Below are 10334 nucleotides of genomic sequence, written 5' to 3' on the forward strand. Positions count from 1 at the left end.
GAGAAGAGGTTGAATTTCCTCATCTCCTCACATCTCTGACCCGACCATGGACCCGTGGTAACTCTGCCTAATTTGAGAGGTGGAGAGGCTTTCTCCAGGCCCCCTTCTGCTAATGGACAGCCACAAAATTCCTTCCTCTCATCTGCCAGGCTTTGAAAGCTTGACCTGCCTTTCACAGAAGTCAGCTTGAGTTCAATTACAGTAGATTGCCTGATCTCATTTATTTTCTCCTGTATACTTGAAGTTAGGACAGCTATAATTTGAAATGGAAATTTATGCAAATACTATGTAAATTAGGTCATTCCCAGATTAACTGGGGGGAAAAATCTGGTTGTCTTAGCAGGCACCATCTGTTCCCTCCTCATTCTTTCCATATCTGCACCCCACCCCTCTTTCCCAATCCACTTTGAAACTTGTTTTCCTGTGGCTGAGAAAAGAGATCTTTCAAAGGAAGAACACAAACCACCCATCTATGTTCCAGGTGGGCTGTTCCAACATCCCTTCACCTGTGGGAAGAGGTTCAGGTGAGGGATCAGAATGAGGTTTAGGGTTAACTGCTGGCAAATGGTGCTTCCTCGAAGGAGAGAGCCACTGAGGCTGGCTGTGCAGGCCTGTTCCGAGCTGTCTTGGAGAGGCCTGCCACACCCCCCATGTCTTCCGTGTCCTCCCCTCTTTCCTCCTGGCCTATGCTTTCCTTATGAGTCTTCTTTCTTCCTTCTCATTGCCTTTGCCCGAGGCCCTCTTCCAGCACTCAGAAGCTCTCTTACTCCCCTACTGTAGCATTGTAGTAGAAAGGTTTAGGGACTGTGCAACCTTGGGCACTTCCGGGTCCTGCCTGGCAGCATAAAGACTCCAGGGCCCATGCCACCAGTCCCTTACCCAAGGCTGCAGCCCATTCCTGCTTTGGGGCAGTGACAGCTTCAGTCCTGCTCTGGGAAGGCAGACCCTAGTATCCCCATAGTCAGAGGAAGGTTCTACACCATAACTCTGAGCATTCCTTTCCTCATAAAGGCTGTTAATGGGGGGCAAGGGGGAGAGGAGGGCTCTGGGCTACTTCATTCAGTATCACTTTCTCCTTGAAGGGGGTAAAAGTGAGAGACTGCCCTGCTGTTCATTAACTCCTCCAATCTGCAATGAAGAAGTCTCAGAAAGCAAAGCCATAGCTGACTCTCAGTAAAAAAAGTAACTTCAGTTGTAAAGATTTTTGTGGCTGCATGTCACTGAGATTTTGAGGTTGTTATTGAAGCAGAACTTAATGAGGACTGACTAATATACCCTCTATAATTTTTATTAGCCTTTTCTCAAAGCCCCCTCAAATTCCAAAATATTCTTTAATATGCTCATGTGATATTTTCTCAATGTGAGGTCAAATGAGAATAAAATCAGCTTCAAAAAAACTCCCTTTTTTCATGATTTGTTATATGACAGTACTAACTATATTTGCATAAATAGCTTCAAAAGCACACCTCTAGGCAGTGAGGACTGTCAATGCAAAGGCCCTGAAGCCAGAAAAAAATTAGTCCAGTATCAGAATGGTAGGAAATGAGGTCAGAGAATTGGGGGTGGAGGGGGGACAGTGGGGGTCTTGAGCTTGGTCCCAAAAAAGGTGCAGTTTCAAAACAGAAGCACGAGGTGGCACCATGACACCCCTCACAGTCATGGTTGACCACACATGCTGATAGCAGAGGAGGAGGCAAACATCCTCCAGAAAGGTTCTGCCAGGGAATCGAAGTCCAGTAAGCATCACGGAATCATAAAAGAGTCTTAGAAATTAAAGAATTTTTGAGCTCTCCCAATCCAATCAGTTGCCACATGGGGTCCAGGGTACCTATGGAGGGACTCCAGGATTCTGAGAATTTCTTGAATTGCAAAAAGCACTTTTCAGGGAAAATTCCAAGGGGTCTATCACCCAAAAGGGTAAAGAACCTCTGACTCCAACCAGTCATCCTTCCAGGATCAGACTTGCTGAGAATTTGCTCGGGCTCAGACAGTCTGGGCCAGATCCACACTTAACCAGGTACCCTGGATCCAGTGACTCTGGTGGTAAAGGACCCACCTGCCAATACAGGAGACAGAAGAACTGAGGGTTCAATCCCTTGGTCAGGAAGATCCCCTGGAGGAGGGCACGGCAACCCACTCTAGTATTCTTGCCTGGAGAATCCCGTGGCAGGCTACAGTCCATAGGGTCGCAAAGAGTAGGACACAACTGAAGCAACTTAGCTACACATGCGCTGGATCCAGACCTGGGTCTATAAGCCCTGTTCTCTCTTAGTGGTGGAATCAAGAGAATGCTCTGAAGCTCCAGGCTTGAGGATATGGGGTCTCCTTCAAGAAACTAGAGCTTTTGTGAGGGGTCTGCAGACTCTCCACTGCTTTTCCCCTGAGTAAACAATAAAGCTTGCACACCTATGCACTGCTGATTTTCAGAGGTGCCTACATGTTCATTGGATAAATAAAATATCACTTACTGTGGTTACTGAATTCATAGTCGCTTTGATCATTACAGAGTTTCTCACCTACTGGATGTTCTCTCTGTATATATCTAAGTCTAATATGTAATTAGTCTAATACTTATATTGGATTCCATATGAATCTATTATAATGGGAGGTTGTCTGTCAAATATTTTGAGCTAAATGGAAATCTTTATACACAAACTGTTGGAATCACAGTCCATGGACAGAGAGGGGAGACCGTGTGTGAAAGTGTGGTGACCAGGGGTGGCCAAGGGATGGATGCCTGGGCAGGAAGTTGTGGCAGGCAGCAGGCAGAGCGTGGAGGCAGAAATGAGACTCAAGCCGTGGGACCACTCAGGTGGAACCACAGAGACCAAGGCTCGCTCTTCTGACTGGGAAGATGCAAATTTTCAATTAAGCATTTTGCTTTAAAAAAAATCTCCTGATACCACTGTATTTGCTATTGGTGTTTTAAAACACCAATTTAAATACCACATTTACTGGTATCCCTTCTCAAAACCGGACTTCCCCCTTCTTGCCTGAGAGCTGAGCTTCAGAAAACCCAAGCATCAGCCAAGGGTGGTTAAACCTGCAGGTGGGCAGTTCCCTAGGGACCATTCCAACCAAACCTGGAGCAGAAAGGCGAGCTGAGGATTGGGGTTCCTTTCAAGGGCTTCTATCAGCTTCTCTCCACTTCACTGCCTATGCATGTCCTCTAGACGCAGGCCCAGGGACCAGAGTGACTCATTATTTATCAAGGGCCTCCTGGAGAACGTGGGAGACTAAGAACAGGAAAATCAAGTTGTGGTGTCTGCGGACCCTGCCTGGGTGCTGGCCGAGCTTGACCAGGTTCAAGTTGCCCAGGTGACTGTTGAGACACGCCCTGCCCTCCCATCCACCTTGGGAGGCGTGTGTGGACTTGGCCACTGCCAGAGGTTGCCTGTTGTTGCCATTCCTCACACTGACCACTCTGCTTGCCCAGATTCCACTGTAGCTCCATTGTCCATGGTGGCCTGGGCCGACCAGCTCGGCCTGGAGCCCTGCCCTGGGAGGATGCAGGCTACCACGGCATCACAAAGCACTGCTTTGTGGCCCTGACAGGAGGAATCTGTCATTAGCTGTGAGATGGTCCCTGGCAGATCCTGGCATGTGGTGAGCAGACAGCTCTGTGCTGCTTGCAGTATACTGAGAACCACCAGTCGGATGTGATGCCCTCACCTCCGCGTGGACTCCTGCAGCCTCGGGTTCACTGGCACCTTTTGTACTGACCCAGAGCAGAGGTCGGGCTGGCACAGAGCAGCAGCAGTTTGTGCTCAGTGCCTGTTGCCGTGCAGCTGACAGCACTGGCACTGTGAAGACGGTGCCCTGACCTGGTGGTCCTCCTGGCATCCGACCTGGAACCCGGGCCAGGTCCCTAAACAGCGCCAGCATCCTGTGGATGCCATCTCCGACCAGAAGAGAATGGAAGTGCGTCTCATGGGGTAGGAGTAGTCACACACACACAAAATCAAAAACCATAAAATTAAAGATGAATAATTTCAACTACTTTAAATTTGAGAACCTCAGCCCACCACAGGCGCTTTAAAGAAACTCAAAAAATAAGCCACAAACCAGGAAAACATATGCACACATAAGTGACAAAGGATTCAAATCAAGAATATATGAAGTCTGATACTCCAAGCCATGTGGAAAGGGTCTGAAAGGGACCAACAGTTAGTAGAAAAACAGGCAAAAATGATGGTCATTTTACAGAAGAGGAAAGACACAGAGCTAAGTAAACATGGAGATGCCAACCTTGTCAGTACCCAGAAAAATGCAAACCAAGACCGTAATGAGGTCCAGCTCCTGGGGTGAGGCATGAAGGGCTCCAGGACTGGAGAACTCGCCTCAGATGGTTCTCAGTGACCCTGGGCCTTTCTCAGGGGAAAGGGGCCCTGACCTGCCGGGCCCAGTAGAGTCTGAGTGGGACACCTGTCCTTTTCCTTCCTGTCCCTACCAGTAGGGGTGAAGACCCCCCAGTCTCAGGCAGATCCCCTCCCCGCCCCAGACCTCATTCTCAGCATCTTCCCTTGGCTCTTCTCTCAGGTCTCACCTTGGTCACCTGGGTAGCAAAAACATCTTTTCAGTCTGAAATTAAGACAGATAATAAGTCCCCATCATCTCACAAGACCATGGGGACTTCAGACTATTTATGATAAGGTAAATATGCTGAAATGAAAAGACGCTTGCTCCTTGGAAGAAAAGCTATGACGAACCTAGACAGCATATTAAAAAGCAGCGACATTTTACCGACAAAGGTCAGAAAGGACCGACCTTTACGGACAAAGGTCCGTCTAGTCAAAGCTATGGTTTTTCCAGTAGTCGTGTACTGATGTGAGAGTTGGATCATAAAGAAGGCTGACCACTGAAGAACTGATGCTTCTGAACTGTGGTGTTGAAGAAGACTCTTGAGAGTCCCTTGGACTGCAAGGAGATCCAACCAGTCCATCCTAAAGGAAATCAACCTAGAATATTCATTGGAAGGACTGATGCTGAAGCTGAAGCTCCAATACTTTGGCTACCTGATGGAAGAGCTGACTAACTGGAAAAGACCCTGATGCTGGTTTATTGAAGGTAGGAGGAGAAGGGGACGACAGAGGATGAGATGGTTGGATGGTGTCACCAACTCAGTGGACATGAGTTTGAGCAAGCTTTGGGAGATGGTGAAGGACAGGGAAGCCTGGGTTGCTGCAGTCCATGGGGTCACAAAGAGTCGGACACAACCGAGCGGCTGAACAGCAACAAGTATGCTGAAAATTAGTACCTTCTAGACCAAGTCCAGGTAAAAGAGGGGCTCCCTTGTAACCAAGTAAGACCGTATGTGGACTTCCTGTGGCAGAACCCTCCTCATGCCCCCTACTGCCTCCTATCTGAAGAAAAACATTGGCCTCCCAGGCCTTCCCCAAGTTTTAAGGACTAAATTTAGCCAGTGAAGTGAGAAAATGCAGATAGAAAACAGCCAAGCAAGACAACATAATAATAGTTCAGCCATTAAGCAAAGTCAAGGACCTTTAGTTCCTCCCCAAGGGCTATAGATAATCTTCTGAGCCAAGTCCTTTGCGCTATACTGAAATCTCCACCAGGTGGATGAAGTTAACTACTGTATGCTGTCCACAAGCAGGAAGAGCCCTCCAGACTGACTGGAACCAGGTTGACTCCTGATTACCTCACCACCAAGCAGAAGAATGTCCACGAACTGATCACACACCCTGCAACCCTCTCCCTCACCCTATTTTTAAAAACCCTGATGGGAGTTCAGGCCCTTTAAGCTCCAGCTGCCTTGACTTCTTGCTTGGCCCTGCAGTTAATAGTGCACTTTCCTTCACCACACCCCATGTCAGTAGATTGACTGTACTGGGCCCACGTGGGCAGACCAACTTCTGACTTGGTAACTGACTGTAATCCTCAGCTGTAACCCCCTCTCCTTCCTCGTGGACAGCACTGCCTTGCCATTGGCTGAAGCAGAAGCCACGTGTGACCAACAGCACGTGCAGACTTGGGCTGGCGTCAGGAGGCCCCATACCCAACCACTGGTCCCTTGGTCTGCCCACTCCAGAACCTCTATTGAACATTTCCTTTGGGGCTTAACCTAGAAACCTTTCCTGGTCAGCCTTTAAGGACTAAATAGGCAGCTAAATGAATATCCTGAAAGAACAGAACCCACATTGAGAGTGAGAACCAGATGCAGCTTAGCCTACTACGGTGAGCTTTTGCATAATGATGTGTCCAACAAATAAACACTAAACAGTGGGGTTGGGTGCCACTTCCAAACTCAATGCTCTCAGCATGGTGAGACCTTTAGTCAGGTGTGACTGAGGGACGGCCATGGTCCTGGGTGGCTCTCCTCCTGCTCTGTTCTTGGACCTCTGAATCCCAGCCCCTCTCACTCCTTCAGGACCCATCCCGTGTGTGTTCCAAGCCAGCCCAACCCACTGTGGTTGCCATCGTTCAGCATGGTCATTATAAACACAGCAGGCCAGGTAGATCTTTGATCTGTCCTTTGTCTGTCCAGGACAAGGACCATCTTTGTCAACCATATGCCTAAGGAGATTTATTTCCTTCCTTCCCAGTCCCTCTCTCTCTTTTTTCTTTTATTCAAGAACCAAGCTTTTATCAGGCACCGGATAGTCTTCTAAGCACTGAGGATATATCAGTGAACAAAGTAATCACACAAATTCCTGCCCTCAAAGAAATGATATTCCAATTAGGGAGATACGACATAAAATTAAAAGTGAAACCCATGACCTGGGAAGCATGGTAAGCAGCCCTGAAGATTTCTACGTGCCAGGCACCACCGCCATGAAAAGAGTTAACTTCACTGGCCACTGAGTGTCAGTGAACATGGTTTGAACAACCACTTTAAATGGGCATCGCAACCAGTGATTTACACCTATTGCCTCATTTAAACTGCATAACAACCCACATGGTAGGTGTTATTACCATCCACAAATGGAGAATCTGGCATGTGGGAAGATTCAGGAGCTTCCTAAGATTACCCAACTGCTAACTAAGAAAGGGAGTTGGGATTTGAATCTAAGTGCTGGGGCTCTGCTGTCTTTGTTCTTACGCCTCCCGGTTCTGCCCTGACCCTGTTCAGTGCTCACACAGGAGCCTCTGGACAGCACCACAGTGAGGGGGACACCCCTGGACTACACCGCAGCTGGGAGTGGGTGCACGGCTTCTGAACGTAACGTGATAAAAGGAGTTCTCAAGTGATTCTGAAATGACCACTTTTCCTTCTGTGCAGAAGGCACTGGTCCTGGCAGCAGCTGCCTGCTTTTTAGCCTCTGGGGTGGGGAGGAAGGGGGGCTCAGGCCCCGCCCCCACCAGCCTGAGAGAGAAAACAGGTCAGAGGTGCCTCCTGAGGCTTTCCAGCCCAGGACCTCAGCGAAACAGGCCCTAAGCAAGCCCTGGGGCCTGGGGACAGCCTGAAGGTGCCTGGGGCAAGAGTAAAGGTGTTCTCAGACTCCAGAGATGCCACAAGGCCTGCAGCCCCTACCTACTGTTTTCTTAAAGTGAGGTCTGTAGAATAGAGTCAGGGATAACGTCCCATGTCCCTTCCCTGCCCACAGTGACAGGAAGCTGAACCCAGGAAAGAAACACACACACATGTGTGTGTGTGTGTGTGTGTATGCAAAATATCTTCCCAAACTCAATACATGAGGCTGGACAATGGCTCTCTTCTGTCTGGCCTGTTATAAGGAGAGCACCAAGTCTAGGGGGAATGAGTGCCCATCCTTTCAGTAATAAGCTGTGTGATCTTGGGCAAGATGCTCAGCATCTCTGGGACTCAATGCTTTTGTCTGTAAAATGGGGCAAAGGACTCCTTTCCTACCTGCCTTAAGATTTGTGGTGAGGATCTCAGGAAAGTGTACCCGAGTGCGCTCTGTACTGTCAAGTGACAGGCACAACCATCTTCTTACAGCCACTGAAACACAGAATTCCACCAGAAGGAATAGCTGTGAGGCTTGTATAGATTTAGGTCAAGCAGGGGTTAAAATTCCCACTCCCTGGAACCAGTCACTCACATTAAAAACCCTCAGCTCTGTTCCAGAACCATTACTGGTTAGATGCACCCCTCCCCTTCCTCCTCAGGGCCAACAACAGGTGCGAAGCTGGGGAGGCGGGAGGAGCGGGGTGAGCAGTGGAGAGAACAGATGCTTAAGGACCGGGTTGCGGGGAGGCCCTTCCAGAGGGCGGGGTCACACCACGCTGTGTTTAAACAGGGCCCTGGACACACCCTGTCACCTCCTTCGAGGCCACAGCCGCAGCATAAGGGCTCTCGGTAAGCTCAGTAGCTCAGCAGATGTGCCCCGCTCTCCTGGTGGTGACAGATGTGACCCTAAAACCAGGAAGGCTCCTGCCCCGACAGGCTCAGCCGGCTTCACACTCTCCCTCTGGAGGGAAGTGATCAAGGATTCCAGTTGCTCAGAAAAAGAGAACTCTCATTTATCGGGCCTCCTCCTGCTTGCCATATGTTACTTTGTTTAACGCACCCATCCGCTCTGTGAAGTATTAGCCACATTTTACATCCAAGAAAGCCAAGCCTTGGAGCGGCAGAGGCATCCAACTGGGCCCCACAGCTCCAAATGGGAGCCGAGATTCGTGGGCCCCAAAGCCTCCTCTGATAGGGCTTATTATTAATCAGACAGTAAACACTGCTTAAGTACCTGTTGGTCCAGGAACTGCTGAGGACGTGAACCAACCGTGCAAGAGGCAAAACGTGGCTTCCCCGGCGTGGGACAAAACTAGGGGGACTGCAGGGGTCCTGCAGGGGGTGCGTTTCTCTGCGCCCTCAACCGCGAGGGCCGCGAGGCCCAGGGTGCCCTGGACGCTCCGCCAGGAGGGAGGTGTGGGTTCTCCCTGCCAAACCTCTCTGAGGCGCGGGCCCTGGAGCCCGTGAGTCACCGACTCATGCTCGGGTGATGAAGCGAGCGAGCTGAGCCAGCTCTCGAGCTCCCAGCCCAGGGCTCTCGGTACTCCCACCACTGGCGAGGCAAGGCTTGAGGGGGTGTGGTGGGCGCCGCCGCGCCGCCAAGGGCCTCGAGCCTGCGCTCCGCCCCCTTCTCCGGAGTCTGCGCACATCTGCGCGGGACAAGCCCGCTGTCCGCCTGACCAGCTGTTTTCGCTTTCCAGAGGACCCGGGTTCTGGGAACCAGGCCAGCGTTCTGAGCTATTCCCTTCCCTTTCCTTTTTTTGTAGAATAGAAGACTGCTCAGGGCTGCCAGAGTCAGCAGCTTGCTCCCGGGTGCCTTGCCCACCATTTGGTTGGCCTGGAGGCGAGGACTCTTGGGAGCCGCCTTTTTCTCTGGGGATGGCCATCTGGGCCCTTCTCATCCAGCAGCTGCTAGAATCCACTCTTCTGTAGCCGCTGCCCTCATGGGGCGCCTTTTCCCCAGTCCCAGCCTCCTGCCCTTTGTTCAGAAAGCAAGCAGCATTACTGAGCCAAACGTGCGTCCGATCACCTACACTGAGTTGGCTTTACTGACACCAGGTTGTGGTGATGGGAAAGTGTAGCGTTTTATTGTAAGGTATCAGACAGGGAGTCCTGCGCAACTAATGCTCAAAAATCCCAAAACCCTCAGACTGGTTTCAGGGAAGCAGTTTTAAAGGCAAGGTGGGGGCAGGGCAGTGTGTCAGAGGGTATGTGATTAGCCAACAGCACAACTCTCTGATTGTGAGGTAACAGGGTAGCGTCACAGGGGTTGGTATTACCAATCCTCAGGCTTCAGCTGGTCTGGGGACTACGTGATTATGGTTATCATGTAGTTAACTTCTTCCATTTGGTAGGGGGTTTAGCATCTGTAAAACAACTCAGGAAATGTGCATCAGATACTGTTATTTAGGTACTTCAGGCTTCCCTGGTAACTTAGCTGGTAAGAATCCACCTGCAATGCAGGGGACCCTGGTTCAATTCCTGGGTTGGGACGATCCCCTGGAGGAGGGCATGGCAACCCACTCAAGTACTCTTGCCTGGAGAATCCCCATGGACCAAGAAGCCTCTCGGGCTAGAGTCCATGGGGTCGCAAAGAGTTGGACAGAACTGAGCGACTAAGCGCAGCACAGCACAGGTACTTCGGCGAGGAACTAGAGATTCTGTGACTGCCACGTGGCTGATTTACTATTTAATCTGTTACCAGTTTTCCTGGCCCGATTGCTGCCTCTGTCACTACATGTTCACATCCTTTCAATCATTAATTCTTGAGCCAGGCTTTTGTGACTCAGAGGCAACCTGGGAGAGTACAACTTTTATACAAACAAGAGGCAGGCAGAGGGCATGGAAGGTGTCTGTCCAGGGAAGACACCATAGGCTCTTCTTCAGCTTGTCTGTCTGACACCTC

The 10334-nt window shown here is 50.2% G+C and overlaps 1 long non-coding RNA gene across 2 annotated transcripts in view; it reads right to left on the reverse strand.

Annotated features, from left to right (window-relative positions):
* The window catches only part of LOC122674653, a 76451-nt gene extending 67458 nt beyond the window's left edge, over positions 1-8993 (reverse strand). For both annotated transcript variants that reach the window (XR_006335014.1, XR_006335013.1), the window contains exon 1: positions 8664-8993. This is a non-coding gene — a long non-coding RNA (uncharacterized LOC122674653). The remainder of the gene's footprint in view (positions 1-8663) is intronic.
* Between the last annotated feature and the right edge of the window lie 1341 nt (positions 8994-10334).

Source organism: Cervus elaphus, chromosome 18 (genome assembly GCF_910594005.1).
Source record: "Cervus elaphus chromosome 18, mCerEla1.1, whole genome shotgun sequence".
NCBI lineage: Eukaryota > Metazoa > Chordata > Mammalia > Artiodactyla > Cervidae > Cervus > Cervus elaphus.